Source organism: Engystomops pustulosus, chromosome 3 (genome assembly GCF_040894005.1).
Source record: "Engystomops pustulosus chromosome 3, aEngPut4.maternal, whole genome shotgun sequence".
NCBI lineage: Eukaryota > Metazoa > Chordata > Amphibia > Anura > Leptodactylidae > Engystomops > Engystomops pustulosus.
The window spans coordinates 189963366-189982898 of NC_092413.1; the positions used below are offsets into that span (position 1 = coordinate 189963366).

Below are 19533 nucleotides of genomic sequence, written 5' to 3' on the forward strand. Positions count from 1 at the left end.
TAGTATTTAGCAACTTTTCATTGTTATAATATTTGACAGTATTGGAGTATATCATAATTACTGAGCATATATTTAATTCTGCTTTGTGTTGTTCCTTTGTTATTCCTCTTAATTTATGAATAATTTGACATCTGGGTGTTACTATGTTACTAGCTAGGGATCCAATCAGCGCTGCCAGTGCCAGACTACATAGGGAAACACCCCTTTGACAAGGTAGTAACAGGGAAGCAACACAGAGGTCTCCAGAATTGGTATGTTAGGATCAGTTACAGGCCCTCCCTGAAGTATGAAACTACAACTCCCAGCATGCCAATGCCAGAAACTAGGGGGCCTGCCGTCGGGCAACTCGACTGATTCGGACTGAGCGTGGGATTTAACTTTCAAATTGTGTCACAACCCCAAGCACTTATATGCACCAGGAAGAAGATGTTGAACTCTGTCAGACCTGAGCGGGGAAGCAACACATGCAGGATATTGGGCGCATGATCTTAGTGAATCGTGGCACAGTGCATTGGAATCAGTCAATGACCCTTTCTGTGAACTCCGGGGACACTATAAGTAAATGTGCCCCAATGTTACACATATGGAATATCTTTTGACTTCTTCACTAAGTTAATCCTAGTAGCAGGAGTACACCATCCATGTGGCAAGTTGAGCCTCTTGCCTCAGGCAGCATAAGGGGTCATAAGACGTTCTGTCTTTTGGACGAAAAAACATTTGTGGACAAGGGACCTGAGGGTGGATATAGGACTAACTGTGGCCCCCCAATTTTTTTTTCTGTCTTTATAATTATTGGAAACAGGGCTCTGGGCTCACTGGCCTAGAGACTGAGCATACATGTTGTGGTACAACCCTACATAACATGTCAGTGATGGGTAAATAGAGACTAATTATGGTAAATGTATTCCCCTTATTTGTTACAGTGTCATTGGTGCAAACCAAAAGCTTTAACCATTAAAATCCAGGCCTTATGTCACACAATCTGTCTCTCAGCTCTCTGAACAGGGGACGGCTATAATAGTTGTTTACTGCTCCAATGCTCTTTTTCTCTGTCTTTCTTTGTGTCACCCTGAAGAAGGGATTAGGGATATTTGGGAATCTCCCATCCCCCAAATGAGCGTTTTCTCCCTCATTTCTTCCTTGTATAAGATCTCTTTCATTCCTTTATTTAAAGTCTCCTAATTCTCCTTTTGTTTAGTAACATTTTTGGTATGTGTCTCCTTGCTCTCTGCGTCTCCAGGCTTCTCCTCGGTAGCCGTTTCCTTGGCATGGGTCTGCGTTATTTTCAGTGTCTTTTCTGATGGGATTATGATAAATGGATTGGTTTTCTTCGCTTGAGCTGGTCCTAACACCACTTGCTCACACTGGGTCATGCTGAGGTGGCGCTGGAAAAGGAAAGATAGATGAGAATAAGGATTAGTGAGATGGGACCAAAGGGGAAATTAAAAGGCTGATGGGTAGAGAGGAAGTAAGTTGGACAGCAGATCATGTCATGGGACCAAGCCTGGTGGAAGAATGCGTCCTCCACAAATTACATCAACATTAAGCCCCTGTATTCTTCTTCCATCAAAAGGGGGTTCTCTCACCAATGATACCCATCCATAGTCTGATGATGATAATTATTTAGTTATAGAGCAGAGTTAGTTCCCTAGTGCTGTACTTTCAATAAGGGGTTCACATACTTTACATGAAGAAGAGAACAAGTACAAAATACAAAACCTACAGAGATCTGAAACAAGTGGAAGGTGAACCCTGCCCATGAGGGCTCACGGTCTATATTGGAGGGTTGATGGAGACACAAGGGTGAAGGAGAATAGCAGTGGGGTTATTGTGTTTCGTAAACAATTCTTAATAGGTGGGTTTTCGGGTTACAGTTGAAGGTGGGGGACAGCCTGACACAATTTTGATAGAGGGAGCCAAAGTATGGGGGATGTATCAGAGAAGTAATGGAGAAGGTTGTGAGAAGAGTGCATGGTAATAGTGTGAAGCTGAAGGTCTTGTGAGGATTGGAGATTATACGTGTGATGGTATTGGGTATTTAGATCAGAATTATACGGATGGGACAAGTTGTGGATAGTTTTTGGTTAGTATTTTAAACTGAATTAGTTATAAGAGAGTGGTATTGCTTTTTGGACCCAAACAATATTAGTGCAGACTTGAAAGGGGTACCCTGTTCATGGAGTGGTGGTATTCCACATGTGACCATGCTCTATACCATCTAAGCTGGTCCATTCACATGTGGCCATTGTCTTTATTTTTCTGATCACTGTGTGTCCCAGCAATTAGTTTTAAGAACATCTTAAAGCCAACATTAAATTGACTGCGCATTGATTTAAATTAATACTAATACTGTGTATTACCTCATTTTCCCTGTGGAGGCGCTGCAGGGAACTTATAAACATGCTCTCCACAGGTTACAGCTGGTGAATGTTGGTGAATCTGTCCAACAACAAGGGATTTCCTACAGTCGATGACCCCATTAAAGGTTTATTTGCTTCCCTACTTTTTTCACTTTTTGAAAGAAGAACATGACCCAGAATGGAAAGTGCATCTGCTGAAAAGTCACCAAAAAGAAAAATAACATTTTCCTATTGTTTTTGTGCTTGGAATTTTATTTGTTTTTAATGCAAATCTTTGTTTATGTTGAGAGGCTGGTGGCAATCTGCCGAGCGTCAGATCTCCTCGCGACGCGTTTCATGATAGAAGTAAACACTGATAATTATCCCCAAAACATTGTTTGTTCTTTTTATGTTGGGATTTTCCTGTATAGTCTCGGAGCTGTGAATAGAAGCCGGCATGATTTCCTTTTGTCAGGTGCAATGTCATGGGCTGTCTGGAAGGTGCTTCCTATCAGATTCACAATGCCGAGCCGTCCTTGGATTTCTGTTAAGGGTTCACCTAACCCTAAATCCCATTATTAGGGACCAGTATTTGGTCACGCATGCTCCGTTAGCCTCTTCTATCTATGTCCCTTCATACATTATTCAATTTACATTATGATAAAAGTGAGGACTTAAAAGTAGAGCTTTCACCAACGTCTCTGTTTAGAAAAACTTAAAGGGCTATTCTAGTACTTATTTAACAATTGCCTGTCCTCAGGAGAAGTGATCAATATCTAATTGCTGGTGGTCCCACACCTTGCATCCCCATCACACAGCTGTTTGACCAGTTACAACACTACAGTTAGATATCATATTAGTCAAATTCAAGTGCAATACCCAAAAACAGCCACTGTACAATAATGGCGCTGTGCTTGATAGACTATAAAGCTGCCATGTGAACTCTTAATATTGCTGTGGTTTCCTCAAACAGATAGATTGACAGAGGTGCAGCGTGTCAAACACAAACTGAAATGATATTGATCACCCATCCTAGGGAATGTGATGGGTGTAATGAGCCTTTTGAGTGTAAAAGACAAGTTCCTCCATAGGGCACCTTTCTTTTTGTTCTATATTAAACTGCTGTCTAGTAATATTATATTGGGAATATTTAACAAGTTTATACAACCTTTTTTTAAGAAAAAAAATCCTACCTTTTCCTGTCCATTATATATGCAAATGCTGGCATCAAGAGATTTATTTCCTTCCTGAAGCAATGCCCCTTGATTGATGTAAATTGATTCCGTACTCCGATACCTCCCATTACTGTCAAGTGTGTCTGGATCATTAGTATAATTGTTTTATATTACTTAGTGTTTCACTCCGCAATGTTCACAGTTTACCTGCCGAACTGTTGTAAAGTGAAATAAGACTGACAGCAGTCGTGACGTCTGCTACACATTTATAACCCTATGGATACTGAGAACACTTATGGGGCACTTACATGAACAATAGGAGTCTATGGGACCTGTACCTGGGTATAACGGACATGTAAGCTAAGGTATTTAAAGTGAATGTTCTCCATTTAAGGGGTTGGCCAGATTACTGTTATAGACTCCCTTTAAAGTTGTGTCTGTATTAAGACATTTTATTACTCTTGGCCCCAGATGATGAAATAATATTAAAGAACTTATACCTTACCCCCAGCATGGCACCTCCCATTACCACTCTGCCAATGTTTACCAACATAGGTAGGCAGTGACTGGAGGAGCCGAGCTGGACCAGGTGTAATGGTTGAGGTAGGTGTAGGTTCTTCTATAGTTTTACACCTATACTTGACCTCCGATCCAGCATAGCACCTCCCATTACTGCTGAGCCTATGTTTACCAACACAGGCCGGCAGTGACTGAAGGGCCATGGAAAGTATAGGATCTTCTATATTTTTACACCAAATTGAGCTAATAGTGAAAAAAAAAATAAACCCAAGCAATACCTTTGATGTTTTTTTCCCCTATGAGGGCACCCCACTTAAATATAATGGGTAGTTTCACCAAGGAACTGTACAATTAACCTCTGTGTAGCAGGAGGTGGCTGGAGATTTTGCTTAGATACATAGAAAAGGTAGTAATTCACTCACATCATTCCTTTAACCCTAGCACTATTCCAGCTACTTCTTCGCTAAAGACTGGCCTCCTCCAGTTAATCATTACTTGCATATCTCCCCCTATTCTTGGGTAGGATACATCTGGGGATAATAAGGAACGTGACTTTGGGTAAACTGGTTCTTCTGAGTCATCACCTGTCTCATAAATGTTAATGAATGACCCAGTGACCTCCATGGACATCCCTGGAGAGAGAACGTTTCACTGGTGGATTAATCACATTCCAAGGCGATATATGCTCTTGAGAAAATCCAGAGGGAAGACGAAAGCAAAGAAGTCATCCAAGCACAACCTAATACTAGTGGATGGCTAGGAGGGAGGTGTAATGTGGACATAAGAATCAGTGCTGCGGGAGATACAGAGTGATCAAGTGACTACCATGATCAAGACACATCTCCATAGCACTGGCTTTGCTATGATGGGATCCAACTTTTCACAATTCTTAGGATAAACACTAGTGGGTGCTACATATTGGACCACACTTCTTTCAGTAGATATTATTAGCTGATATGGTTGGTTGCCAGTCATCTAACACTAATGATAGGGTAGGTCACCAATTTCTAAGTCCTGGAACACCCCTCTAAGTGTGTGAATCCAACTTAAATATTAGCTGGTGTGTATGACTCAGTCCGCACAGGAGAAGATCTACTTTTTGTGTCAAATTTTTGACAATATGTATGAAGTTTGTCCCTTCTCCCATATTGGCATACAGATAAAACATACTATATTATAGCAATGATATCATATTCAAGCAGGTGCCCAGGAATAATTCATTTTCTGATAATATTGTAGCTCTGGTAATACCTTGAAACAATGGACACTTGAAAGTATAGAAAGACTATTTCTAGCAAATAAAGACCTTCAGAAGCAGAAAACAAAACACTGTTTATTAAAGATGGCAATTCATGGATGACTAGATGACCAGGAGGTGACAGTCGTGAGTGCGAGAAGGATTCTACGCAGACTATACATGTGAAGTGATTGAAAAGCAGCTGCAATACAAAAGTTACCACAGAAATGGCCTTGAATCAAGTGCTCTGAAGCTTGTTTGTTGATGCTCAAATGAGGGAGGAGGGAGGAAGAACATCAGATAGACTGAAGCCGCTGCCAAGAACAAGCACATGCAGACCCCGAGACACATGCTCCATCTAGAGACACATGCAGATGGGAGGACTCGTACTGCTCGTAGAGACATATGTAGACCAGCAGACACGTGCTCTACCTAGAGACACACGTTGTGACACATTTAAAGGGACCGGCATAACTAAGAAACATGTGTAGCCTCTTCTTAGACATAGACAGTAATGGTTGGATGTTTTCCATCCAAAATTACCATTACAGTTTAAGGTTTTTTTTATACCTGACCCTATCATGGGTAATATTTGAGTCTAGGCCTTATACACATGAACATGTGCATATCACAGGCCACCAACAATGGTCCTATTTCATCAAAGTGTGAGGTTCATCATATGACGACTGCAATAAAGACTGACAAAACCTCCAAATGGGCAGGAATAGGACCTGCTCTGAGCTTTGTGGCTCAGATAGTTAGCAAACCCATGGGGCCGTGAAAGCCAAGGCTGGGTGTTAACCCACAGAATGGACATTAACAAAATTTTATTGCTATGGTTTCATCCTACTAAATGTAGGTTTGGTAGTCCCATGGAGATAGATAGTCTCCAGAAAAAAATTCTTTGAAAAATTTCCAACTGTTACCAGAAATTTACAACCCAATTTTTATGTCTCAGTCTAATACTTCATCAAAGGCCACTCCATAATCTATTCTGGTGCATGTTAACATTATCCACTTTCCCTACTAAGTTCAAAATATCACAATATATTGGCACAAACAAGCCAAAAATAGGATATAAATATACACCCACAGCAGAATTTGAAATTACCACACCCTCCTCTGAGAACCTACTATACTTATGGAAAATTCTAGATAGAGACAGTTGTAGTCCCACAATAGATGTGGATCCAGATCATGACTACTATACAGATACAGAGAATTCTAGTTTTGCCTACACAGTGGCAGCAAACTCTAACTGAACATCATGACTTTCATTGTGTTGTTAGGAATCAAGTTAAAGGAACGCTCCAGTCACAGCTGGTCCATTGGATTACGCTTTGTGCAGTACCTGAAGGGAGGAGCAGGACTCTAGGTTCTAGGAATACAATAACAGTGAGTCATGCACCTCCTTTCTGACCCTGCACCATGCATTATGCAATGAATTATCTTTACTTGGAGTGTTCCTTTAAACATTGCTCATCTCTATAAAAACTTGTTTTAATGAAAGACACTTATTTAATATTGAGACTCTTGATTCTCTTACCTAGAGAGACATACAGTGATTTCTAGATGGAAATCAGGATGGGAGGATAGGGGGAAGGGGGGAGTTATCTTTTGTGAACCCAGCCTAAATGTTGAAATGTGCTCAGCAAAGCAACATTAAAAGGGTATTGCCACAAAGACAAGTTTCTTAAATATATTTAGGCTAACAAAATAGCACATTCTATAATTCACAGTTATTAACAAAAATACAGCATTTCACAGATATAATTCCAACCTGTCTCTATCAGTCTTGGTGTATACAATTTCAGTTGCCCCGGGATCCAACCGTAAATTTTCTGACTTTGGGTTGGGCATGTCAGATTCTTCTCGAGAATAACTTCTCCTACCTGCTTGCTGCAGTGTGATCTCTGCATCAACCCCTCCCTCCTGCATTCCAGAAGGAGTTCACACACAGGCATTTCTTGTCAGCAAGCAACATCCCAAGGAGACTAAAGCTACAAATAAGATAAGACCTTTATAGAATGGGCAGGAGTAATAGCAGAGCTCATAGTGATTGTTATAGCTCAGATATAGCAGGGCTGAAGTGAGTCATTGTGTTTTATATACATATAATGTATCTCATCATCTCTCATATCTTTTTTATCTATGTGTAAGATACTAATAGAATGTTCAGAAGCTAAATAAAAGTGTAGATAAACCTGTACCCTGATAATCTAAGCACATTGTCAGCACACAGTATCTCATAGCACAGAGGGATTATGAAGTGTCTTCTTAAAGTGTCCCCGCCCACACTTTGGAATCTTACAATCGCCAGCCTAGGGAGTTAAAATTTGAAACTTTTTTTCATGGGAAAACCCCTTTTAAGAAAGAAAACTCCCTTGAGAGAAACCCATTAAATTCCATTCACTCCGCCACATATCATTGGAATCCCAGTGGCTACACAGCAGTAGAAGCCCCTGGAGAAGTATTTAGATAATAATAACCCCTCTTGATCAGTCTGTAGCCTGAATAAAAGATTAGGAATTGCTGTTCTTCACAGATTTCACCAGTTGCATTACTGTGTGTTGATTAAGTCCAAAGGACAAATGTTTTTGGCCCTGTCTAACCTGAGCCGTTGGCATGGTGGAGAAGGGCTTTTTGTATAAGAGTGAATTTCCTGGTAATTACCTATCAGTTATCAGTAATCTATTACCAGATTACTGTTTACACAAGGAATAGTAACTCCAGGGCCAGGCACCACATTACGCTGCCTCCCAGCACTTCACACTGGTGTGATTGTAAGCGCCGCTTTCTGTCCTCGTCCTAATTAGGGGAAGGGAACAGATGGTTGTAACAAAGGCTCTTGGAATTAAAGGAAGACATTCATGAAGGAAAGTCTGCCAAAAACCCAGGCATCTGTGTCAGCTCATCTCGCTGTTCCCCGTCTCCTGTGCATTCTGGACAGAACGCTCCGGCATTTCTCTACATTTATTCTAATACAATCTACATTATATTGAATTAAGGCCTGTATATTCCATCATTTAGGGCTGCACAAATACAGATGGAGCAAAAACGAACAGTCTTTCGCTTAATGGGGTGCTTTGCATGCAAGGACATGCACACATCTGGATCATTGTATATGGCTGCGGCAGTATTCGCACAATATTACGATGAGCACGGCTGGAAATGTAACGCCTGATTGTTCACGGTAACAAGGGACTTTTCTCTATTGAAATATACTTGTGCCCACTTATTACTATTCTGGATATAAACACATTGCTCTAAAATTGTAGCCTCCGCTTCCCATTATCCCCATTATCGAGCAGCAGTCTACCGGTCCTGTGTGAATTAAAGGAAATCTAACATCAATATTAAGGATAGTAAACTAAGCACAATTACTTGCCAGTGTGTGCCCCCTCTAGCAGGATCCTTTTTTTCTATTAGCTTATTATGCCCTTGATTTGGGGGAAAAAAGACTTAAAACATTATGCAAATGAGGGGCTCTGGGTTCAATAGATTTTAATGGAGCCCGGGGCCCCTTAGGCTCATTTACATAATTTTGAAAATGTTTTCTTCATAAAAACATGGGCATACCAAGCTATAGCAGATTTCTCTAACACAAACGGTTATGTTTCAGAGCTTGACATGTATGACAAAAAATTGGCAACCAGGTGTTACCATTCTTCTTGTCAAACGGTAAAAAAGGTGTGTCCCTACCTGTCAGGTACTGTTCTCACTGATAGGACAATACCAGACTGTGCCGGAACACACCCCTAACTGTCAAGACTGATTCACGTCTGATTCTTGCAGAATGCTGAGATCTTCCAGAATTCTTAAATGAGGCATTCAAGTAATTGTTAAAATTGATATATAGTCAGTAGAGGTGACAGGTCCTCTTTAACATTTGGTAATTTATGATCCAGGAGTTTGGCCATGTGTGAAGTCATTTATTACTATGTTTAGGCATGGGTTACCTTACACAGGTAAAACATTCCAGGTGGTAATTAGTAACACCATCCTTTACTGCACACGTAGGGCTTGTCATTCAGAGACCCATTTAGATGCACATGGAGGACACAGAGAGTAGAGGACCCACACCATATGCCCACTTGTCGTGGCCTCCCTCCTTAACGCTCCATTATTGGGGCACATTTACTTACCCCGTCCTCGGAATTCACTAAGATCGTGTACATGATATCCTGCATGTGTCGCTTCCCCAAGACTGATGCAAATGAACCCCTTAGGCTTGCATAATTTTTAAAGACTTTTTTTTGTAAAAACATGAACATAAGAAGCTAAAAGAAGAGCACATCCTGCCACATGAGCATGTAACTGTACTTGGTTTACAATCCTTCATCCTGGTGGTAGATGTATAAGTGGAGACATTTTTGGATCATGTTCATACAAACCATAATACCCCGGTACCTTATTTTCAAGTAGACCAATAGTGAGCTCTGTTGCATAGTACAGTGTCCAAGAGCGGGGCATACTGATCAGTCCCTAATCCCACTAAGGCATTAATTATTAATAATTGAGGCTAAAAAGTCTTATTAATTATAGAGTGAATGGGTGATTTCGCCTACGGAGGCGACGCAGGAATCTCACTGAGTAATTTTTCCTGGTCGGCCTGATTGATGAGTCTCCTCTGCATTTTGTCGTCAGTCCCTCATTAACCAGGCGAGCGATGTCATTTTACACGAGCCCTTGACCGTTTCTACAGAATGATTGATGCAATAATGACTGGCAACATCTTTGTCTATGCGGCCCGCAACTCCTGCATGGATTATCCAGGCAATGCCGGCACTAACCTGGCGCAAAGCGCATCCGCCAACATTACCAGATCTGGAGGTGTTGACTCTTCCCTTCGATCTGAGCAGAGGCCATTCCTCCTGAGCTTTTTGCTGCCTTTGTACCCAAGCATATAAAGTATACAGCTAAAAAACAATTACATGTGAGGCATTGATTTTTTTTCCAGCCTCGGTTTCTTGTCAATATCATAAAACAAATAGCGGAGCAATTATACTTGTAAAGGTGGTTTCCTCCTCAATATGATGCACGCTGCATATAGAATATCATCCATCCTGAGCTGGTGATTGTAATAGCCAAGGGGCCTCATAGTTTGTGTATTACTGGCTATCCGTCACCAAAATGGGCACATTGTTTTCTCATTCTTCAGTACTTATTGTTTGAAAATTTTATATATAATGCTATATTTAATATATTTTTCTCTGGCTTAAAGGAGAGCTCCATTTTCACACAGCCTTTCACACAACTTTTGAGAGGATTCACAATTGGGCGATGGGCGTAGAAGAAAATTTTATAATACATTTTAATATATAAATATATTTTTTACCTAAATATTTTCAAATAGAAAATTCTTTCCTTAGGCAATAATCACAAATTCATAAAAATCCTAACTGGACATACCACGATATCCACACATCATATAGGCGTAATATACAGTACATGTGCAGATGAGTTTCAGATGAACCGATGAGGCTCCAATAGTCCTGGAGATAGGTATTCCACCCCCTCTATCCTCTAAAACACAGATTTATTTTTTTAAATGATAAGGCTCCACCTCATTTTGTTAATTTTATACACATTATTTCATTAGGTTCATAATTGCAGTCATTAAAAATAATGTAGAAAATGAAAAAAACAAGAGAGGACCTTTTTATCAAAAAAATCTGTGTTTTAATTAGAACTAGAGGGGTTATATACCTGAACAATTGGAGTAACATTGGTTTGACCAATTGGCCCCAGAACTGAATTTTTAAAATAAATTTTGCAAGTCTTCTATTAATTAAATCTTGAATGATTTACTTCTCTCTTCCTATTTCTTTCATCTCTCCTAAACACTATGACCCACTGGGTTGTTTGTTGGCATAGGCACCCTCCATAGCAGTGGCCAAGCCCACAGACATCCAGATTTTGCCTTTATTTCTTCCATTTTCCACATTGGTACATGTGAAAAAGGAGTCTCCTGTAATGGAGCCATTTCTTAGCCTGTGATTTTTTCCCCCCTTTTTTGACTGACTTTTTAAAAATGTTATTTAGTTCCTATAAAGTAATGGCCCCCTTGACTGACATCTCTTGGGTTACATTCACACAAACCTTAAATGGGGAGATTTAATGCAAAACTGTTCATGGCAACCAATAAGAGCTCAACTCTCATATTCCCACAATAGTTTATAAAGGTAAAGCTAAGCCTGAATGGTTGCCATGGGCAGCTAGAACAGTTTTTCTTTCAGACAATACTGATAATTGGCCTCAAATTAAAGATCAGGTTCTTTTTCTACCCCTTTTTGATTCTCAGACAGTTTTTCTATTGTTATTGGTGCAGGAGTAGACCTCACATCACAATTGCACAAGGGCTGCAAACAATGGACTATAGGGGAGATTTATCATAAGTCTCTAAGAGCAGAACTGTTCTAGTTGCCCATGGCAACCAATCAGAGCTCAGCTTTCATTTTCCCACAGCTGTTTATAAAATTAAGGCTGAGCACTGATTGGTTTCCATGGGCAACTAGAACAATTATAAATTTCCCCCTATGAGTCCTTTATTACATATGTTCTTGTACAGGTAGCCTGTAAGACCCAACAACTAAAAGAGGTCCTTTTTGTTCACCTGTCCATCCTGTGTTGTGTGGATCCATTGTAATCTTTTGGCCCCTCATAGTACCTCTATGGATTGCAGATTTTTAACGGGTCCTTGGAAAAACTAGCCATAGTACAATGAAATGCAGCCCTTCAAACATTGCTTTGTCTAGACTCACTGTATGGCAATGTACAGATTGGTAATGTAAAGCCATATGGGTTTCATGTGTCTTTATTCGTATTTGCCATGATCATAAAGCATAAAGCCGCATTCACTCGACTGTAGGAAAACGTAGGTTTTAGGTTTTTGCCATAGACGGCAAAGGCCGCACAAAGCGATACGGTGCTGTACACGCGCGGCACCGTACCGTGTCCTATCTTTTCCCATGTTAAGGTCTGCATGCCATGCATTGCTATGGAGAGGGGAAAGGCCACTCGTCCTCTTCTCCATGGCGCCGGATATATGCCCACCAAACTGTAGCCGTGCAAGCATACGTCAGCGAAAATGCAGCTTAAGTAAAATATGGGTATACTGTATGCAACCAGAAGTTCCCACACAATCCTATTAATACGTTTAATAAGAGGCATCCAGAATAACACATCATACATAGACTCAACATGAGAAAAAAGAACTATTAGGCTTGCTGATGGCTTTGTGCCAGGCGCTGCTTTCATTTTCTAAACTTCCCTTACAAAATGACAGTGGGATCCCAATTGCTGCAGAAGGACAAAGCAAAATCTCTGGTGGCAGGATGTCATGTAAATGTAAGTTGTCTAAAGGTGAAATGTCTGTACGTAGAGCCGCAGCTTGATATATTGTATGTGGATACAACTGCTGGATCACATGAAAGCGGTGCAGGTGTTATCGCCGTAGCCTTCCATCCTCAGTCCCAATAGCCGCCACTATTCACTGCCCTGGAAACAAAAACTAGCGTGCTTAGCATTAGCTGGCACTGGCAGCGTGGTGCCCTGCTACCCGTAGCCATGAGAGAAAAGGAGCAGGAGATAACAGCAAGTAAGACCCAGCCGCCTACCAAGCTTTTATAGTGACACAATGGCACAATGACCTTGGAGGTTGGGAAAACACAGAGGAAAATTAGGGCTTATATAAAGGACGCCGAATAAAAGGAAACAATGGGCTATTTTTTGTATTGGTTTCTAAGGATAGACAACAGCACAGATGTCTGAACGCTGTCTAATAGTCAACCAATTTTCGTTTCTTTTGGTGTGCGTGAAAAATAAAAACTGTGCTGTGAGTGGTTAATACAGGCAAGGATAGTTTTTATAAAAGTGGAAGCTTGAAGGAACTTACTAATCCTCTGCAAGAGTTGACTACTGTAAAATAATAAGGCAACATTTTTAAGGTTAGTTTTTCTGCCTGCATTGCCATCATTTGTGCCAATCTGTATAACAGGCGGTGCACAATGGCACATCTGCAGTGAAAAGAAGTATCCTAACCCCAAAATGGCTTTCACAAACCCTAAAAAGTAAGTGGCACCATCTGGTATAGTCAGGGGGCTGATCCATGGGTGAAACTGGGTCAGAACTTAAAGGGGATCTGTCAATGGGTTAAGCACCCCTAAACCACCAGCGTCCCCTCAAGCATCCCTAACCATTTATCTTACCTGGGTCAGTGGTCACATTCACAAAATTCCAGATGCTAAAGTCATTGGGATTCGGCTTCAGTACTTTACCACATGGAATTTCATGGATAGAGCCACTGACCCAAATAAGGTAAAAATGTTTTGGACCCTGAATCCCAACTGCATGAAGACCTGCTGGCAGTTTAGAGACCCCAAAACCTACTACTAGGTTTTGACCTAGGGTCCCCTGTGGATCGGCCTACTGCCCATTTACTAGATGGGACTATTTGTAAAAGCCTGTACCTTTTTAGGATAATTTTGGATCAGACGTGCAAAATAAACTAGAACCATCTCCAAAAATGTACTTTCAAGTGATATAAAGACTTTTAATGTTACACCATTGTCTATGACGGTTCCATTGGAGTAAGAGTGGGACGCGTTTTGCAGTTTTTTATAGAAATCGCTTTTCTTGAATCTGTTGTTCAGACATCTGAGAGGATAACCAAGACCACCTTCCTCCTGACTTTATAAACATGGAGCAATTGGTGTAAAAATGGAATAAGATGAAAATACCTGACACCAGAATTCTGAGGCTACAAAAATTTCCCATGTTAACTAGACAGTCTAAAATTGCTCTAGATGTATCACACTGGCTTCATCTTTGTCCCAAAAATACTTTCTAAAACTGGAAACAAGAAATATAATCCCCCACTGGATATGTTATATGGTAGTTTCACAGCTTATTCTTATTTATTACAGCAGTAGAAAGATATCTTCTGGTGTATTTAGGCCATAGAGATAGCAAGGACCGGATACACTGTAGTAAACTCTCAGCTTTAAAAGCTATTATTTGTATGTAATATGGTGGAACATCCCCACCAGGGGTTATATTTCTGTTTTATTTGTAGACAAGGACTGTATCATTTTCTTGCAATGCTGTCGTGTAGATGGTTATGTTGTAGACACCACTTTACCAGACGCTGATATCTGGATTCGTGACAATTGTTGAGATTTCCAAATCTGAACGTGTTTGCTCTATAGTCTGCTGCAGATCTTTAACAGCAGTGGTTGATGTGTGAGAGCTGACAGCGATTTCCCTTCCCTGGCGGTTTTGGAATATGAGACCACGTTAGAATGCAGGACCATTTGGTACACCAATGAGTGGAGACATGGGGGCAAATGTGTGAATTGTCTCACAGGATTCTACTCTATTCTACAGGATGAGGCAAAAGTCTGAGGACAACCTTTTATTTCAGAAACAAAAGACAAAATGACGTACATAATCTGAATAATATAGTAATTGGGTGACGGGGCCTATCTTTCAGGCCTTGCCCAGAAAATGGCTGCAATCACAATAGCTACCATATCGGGTCAAGATTTTTCAATGAGAATGTGGTCATGGACTCACATGTCAATAGATTCAAACATATATTCAATAAGTTATTATTACGGAAAGCTCCAAGAACGTTCCCTTTGTTCCACAACATTTTCACATGTTGTCCATAGTGGTGAACGTATTGCTGAAGGTGCTGGGGTGGTTTAAATACTGCCATGGGCCTTGGGCTGTATGAATATTATAGCCCCTACAAGTCTGGTTCCTACATATGGTATTAGAATCAAAGGGAATAGAGGATGTGTCCCTTCTGATTTTAATCTGTGGTTTCAGAACTTTTGGAGGACCTTCAAAGGATCTGAAATGGCTTCTGTGTACATGTTTATTGAGAGTAGGAACAGATGTATGAGAGTTTCTTGGACGAAGACCCTTTTTAGTATAAAATCTGGTAGCTAGTTTGGATGGCATGGGTGCCCTAAAAGACTTGGGCCCTGCCCGAATTGCCTATATTATAGTCCACTACTGGCTGGATCCAATTGTTATCAACCCGCATGAGAATGTAAGGAGAACCTCTGGGGCTCATTTACTAAGGGCTCCACGGCCGCACTTTCGTCGGGTTAACCGAAATTTTCTGTTTTGCGCGGAAGTACGCCGGGATACTGGCGTATGGGATCGGATTTTGGTGCAATCGCGACGGCTTTCACGCGACATAAATCGGGGGCCGTGGCCTTCGGACAACCCAATGGATTCGGAAAAACCGTGGAATTTAAAAAACGAAATGTGTTGCAAGAGCAAGCACTTACATGCACCGAGAAGAAGCAGGTGAACTCCGGCGACACCTACTGGATATCGGGCGCACGACCTTAGTGAATCCCGGCAGCACCTGAATCCACGTCGGACAACGCACCGCGGGATCGCGACAGGACCGGGTAAGTAAATGCTCCCCTCTGTGTTGATACAAGTTTGATGGTGGCAATCAATTTCTTATAATTCTGGTCTTCTTTAACTACTACATGACCACTTTCTCATTGGATAAACTTTTCCATGATGTTCTGGACATAGCCTAAAAGACTGATTCACTCAATAAATTGCTTGCTGGAATATTTTTCTTTACAATCAAGTCAATGGTCTTTGAGGTTAGGGGAGCAACTTTCCCATTGTGGACAAAAATACCCAAATTTTTTACATTTTTTCAGCTTTTTTAATTTTTGTTAATACAAATTGGCCTGTCGATACTGTACTGTAGGTGTTACATGTTTTCCATAACATTATTACACAGTCTTATTCTTTCACCTGTACAAATTGCAGCCGCTTCGGATATGATGGCGCTTTGATGTAATTGTGAGATAGCGGATTCATTGGTCTTTCAGCACAGCCTCTACATGAAGGGCTGTCACGGGAAGCCTGAATCTGCTGTTGTGTCATTAGGATAAAACTAGAAATCACCACTTTGGTATCTTTTTTAGCTATTTCACTCCCAGGGGCCCAATTAAATATTCTTGTGCCGTTTAATTGCAGATATTTCTCTCCGCTCTTATATTAGGCTGAATGATGTGTTTTGCTAGGAAGTACTGATGGTAAAGGTAAGGAGGGACACAGTTGTGTTAATTAAGTAATGTGAATGATATATTAGATGCAATATGGTCAATTTACAAAGCGAGCCAGGTTCCCAGAGCTGGGAGTTAGATTGCTTTGACGGTAATATATTCACTGGTAATCTATGACAATGGGATTTTTAGTGTTTCTCTTATTACCTCACAATAAAGCTAACTATACACATAAGAGTAAGAGACATGATCGTCTAATATTTTCAAGGTAGAGCTCATCTACCCAATATCTATCTAATGTGTATGATCAGCTTGACTATACCTACCAATATTTTTTAATATTATTCAAGTGCCATATTTAACTGGAACCTGTCTCCAGATTTTACCCCATGAAAATATTACCCCCCTATGGTTGGGTATGAAATTAACTTTCTAAAATTCCCTCTTGTGTGAGATGTTGTCCGTTTTCCTGTGAAAATCACCTTCAAAATCATATGCAAATGAAAAGAGTCACTTTTTGCCTGAGTTGAGTCACAAGAGAGGGGAGCGTCACTTTGAGTGCCTCTATCATATTAAAGATGTGAATCTCCTCATTGGATCAAGATTGTGGTTCTGTGATAAACTGAACCGGAGATACAGCCATTTAAATACATAGACATCTTTTTTCTGTAGCTTCCATTCCCAACTGTTTATAACCTATCACCAGGGACCGCATTTTTCACTAATGACAGATTGTAAAAACCCATGACGCCTGCAGTGCAAAAATGCCTCTCTGCCTTTTCTAAGCATTTGCATTACAATATAATTGTGTGTTATAACTTACTCTTGCATCCTGAAAAAATCCTGCGGTAGTCCCAGGGGTTGGGCTTTGCTTTGGATGCATTTCAAAAAACAACATGTTACATATGACTTTGGAGGTGATTTGTTCTTTTAGGTAAATGCATTTTAAATGATAAAAAGATAGAAATGATATTTCACAATACCTGAGGTTGATGATAGCGGTGTAAAAGCTGGTCTGGTGACAGTGTCCCTTTAACCTGTCCTCCAAACTCATGTAGCAACTCCTGCAAATACTGCCAGACTACCATGTTATGCAATTTTCTATGATTTCTACCTGGCAAGCCCGCACAAATAAGTGATGATAAGTTACTGGCTGTCTGCTGCCACCACTAGATGGAGCATGGGAGGTCACTGCACAATGTTCCATACAATATAATGACAGGATGCAATATCCACCTTCTAGTGCAGGTTACAAGTAGACCGCATCTTATGTTTGAAGGATATGTCTCTGAAACATTTTGTCAAAAAAATGATCTCCAACTGCATTGAAATACAGAAAAATCCTAAGAAATTAATCATCAGAGAATTTCAAACCTAAGAATGACACCAGGGTAAAAGACATTGTGCGCTCTTTTCATTTGTAATATGGATGACAAAGTGGGCACGGTGCCCCGAAAGCTCGGACTATCTACTGCTATTCTCTCACTTCTATTACAAGAAATATGCTGAGTGTGACAGTCCGCTCGCCCGCTCCCTCATCTCGTAGCGGTGACGCCTGACACCCTGTGACCTCTTCCTCCGTTCATTTGTGTCACTGGAACATTTCCACTGTGTACAGTTATCCAGAATCTCTTGTAATATGTGCCTGTCATTTCCCAGCATCACCTGCAGCTGTCACCAAGAGGAGTGCTCGACTTCCTGCAACGATCATTAGGAAAGCAATGATTAACAAAATGTGCTTAATTACCAGAAAGAAGAAAGTGTCAGCAAACAGTAGGGAAGTCCCAGACGTACTGGTAGAGCTGGGAGGGTTGACCCTGTGACTCGGATTCTGGGAATCCATAGTATGAGCACAAAATTCCTATGGTGGAAATGTAAGGTTCTAAGTTCTAGGTTCTATGGATTGCTGCCAGTTGTAATTGTAATATCTCTGAATGAGTCTGTGGATTCATCTTTTTTATGTATGCACTTTATTCCCATTTTTGGACTTATTGCTGATGCAAATTTGTTGCCATACTAGCCCACCTCTACATGGGCATCATAATCTGCTTTCCCTCCCTTACAGAGCCAGTCTGGGTGGGAAATAAAAGAGCACATATGTACCTTACTCTATCTCCCGGTTCATGCAATTATAGTTTTCAGACCTATATCTGCTTCATCCAATGAATGGCCTCCTTGGATAGGGGAAGTTATGGCCGTTTTCCAGGGAACTTCCTGGTACAAGGAGACCATTCATTGGATGAAGTAGGTCCCGTGACCCCTCCTGGATCTTCAAGCTAAAAATCTGAAGTTCCACAGTAACATAGGAAATTGGATATATATCAACAGGCTGAGAATATTTGGAATAAGCGGCAATTAATTTACCAGTCCAATTTACGACTCATGCATACAACTGTTGTGGGGGGCTGTGGTCAGATCATGGCCCCCACAGAGGTCTATGGCTTTTTATGGAGGGGAGGGATGAGGAGCATTCACCACGCCTCTATCTTCCACCTGGCTAGAGAGTATGAACGTTTATCACAGTGGCTGAGGCTGAATGATCAGTTTGTCTTGACTGACTAGTCTATTGTAGCCTATAAGATCCGGCTCTTCTCTTGGAATGATGGGAGTCGGCTCCCTGCAGTGAGCCCATGGATTGAGGCTCCTTATTATACATTTAATAGGGAGCCATTCAGGAGCTAGAAGAGCCGGCTCTTTTTAATGAGCGGTGCCTAGATCACTAAAAAGATCCGGACTTCCCATCACTAGTCTATTTGCTTGACTTTGTGTCAAAATTCTTTCCATAGAATCTGCACGCCTCTGCTAAGCCACGCCCTCTTAAAGGGACCATCAATCAATGGCTATATAAAATCTTGTAACGGTGCCCCCACCAGGGCCTCTGATTCTACATCACATACAGCGACACTGACGGGTGTTCACCAGGGTTTATAAAACATGTAGAACATGTGACTTGTTATGTGCTGCCGTTTCATTTATAAATGGCTTCTATTCATCCTTATGTAGTTTCTCCTCTGTCCTAGAATCACCCGGCTCCGCAGCGCACACGGCTGTGAAGTGAGTGTGATATCTTTGTGTGTTTCGGGTAAATGACCTGTCGTCATTGATCTGTCTTCATATTCCGGCTTCAAACAAGCGGCTTCTGTAAGACTGTATTAGCTTTTCTATTTGACCCCAGACAACTGCGCTTGAGAAAAGGCCAAGCTGCCTGTGACAGG

The 19533-nt window shown here is 41.0% G+C and overlaps 1 protein-coding gene and 1 long non-coding RNA gene across 3 annotated transcripts in view; one reads left to right on the plus strand and one right to left on the minus strand.

Annotated features, from left to right (window-relative positions):
- The window catches only part of EPHB1 (EPH receptor B1), a 223915-nt gene that overhangs the window by 61769 nt on the left and 142613 nt on the right, over positions 1-19533 (plus strand). The gene's annotated exons all lie outside the window — the stretch shown is intronic.
- Positions 733-18162, minus strand: LOC140120674 (uncharacterized). The gene is made up of 3 exons (XR_011853939.1): positions 18113-18162; positions 17302-18016; positions 733-1385 (listed from the first exon to the last, which is right to left on the minus strand). It is a non-coding gene; the product is annotated as an uncharacterized lncRNA (long non-coding RNA).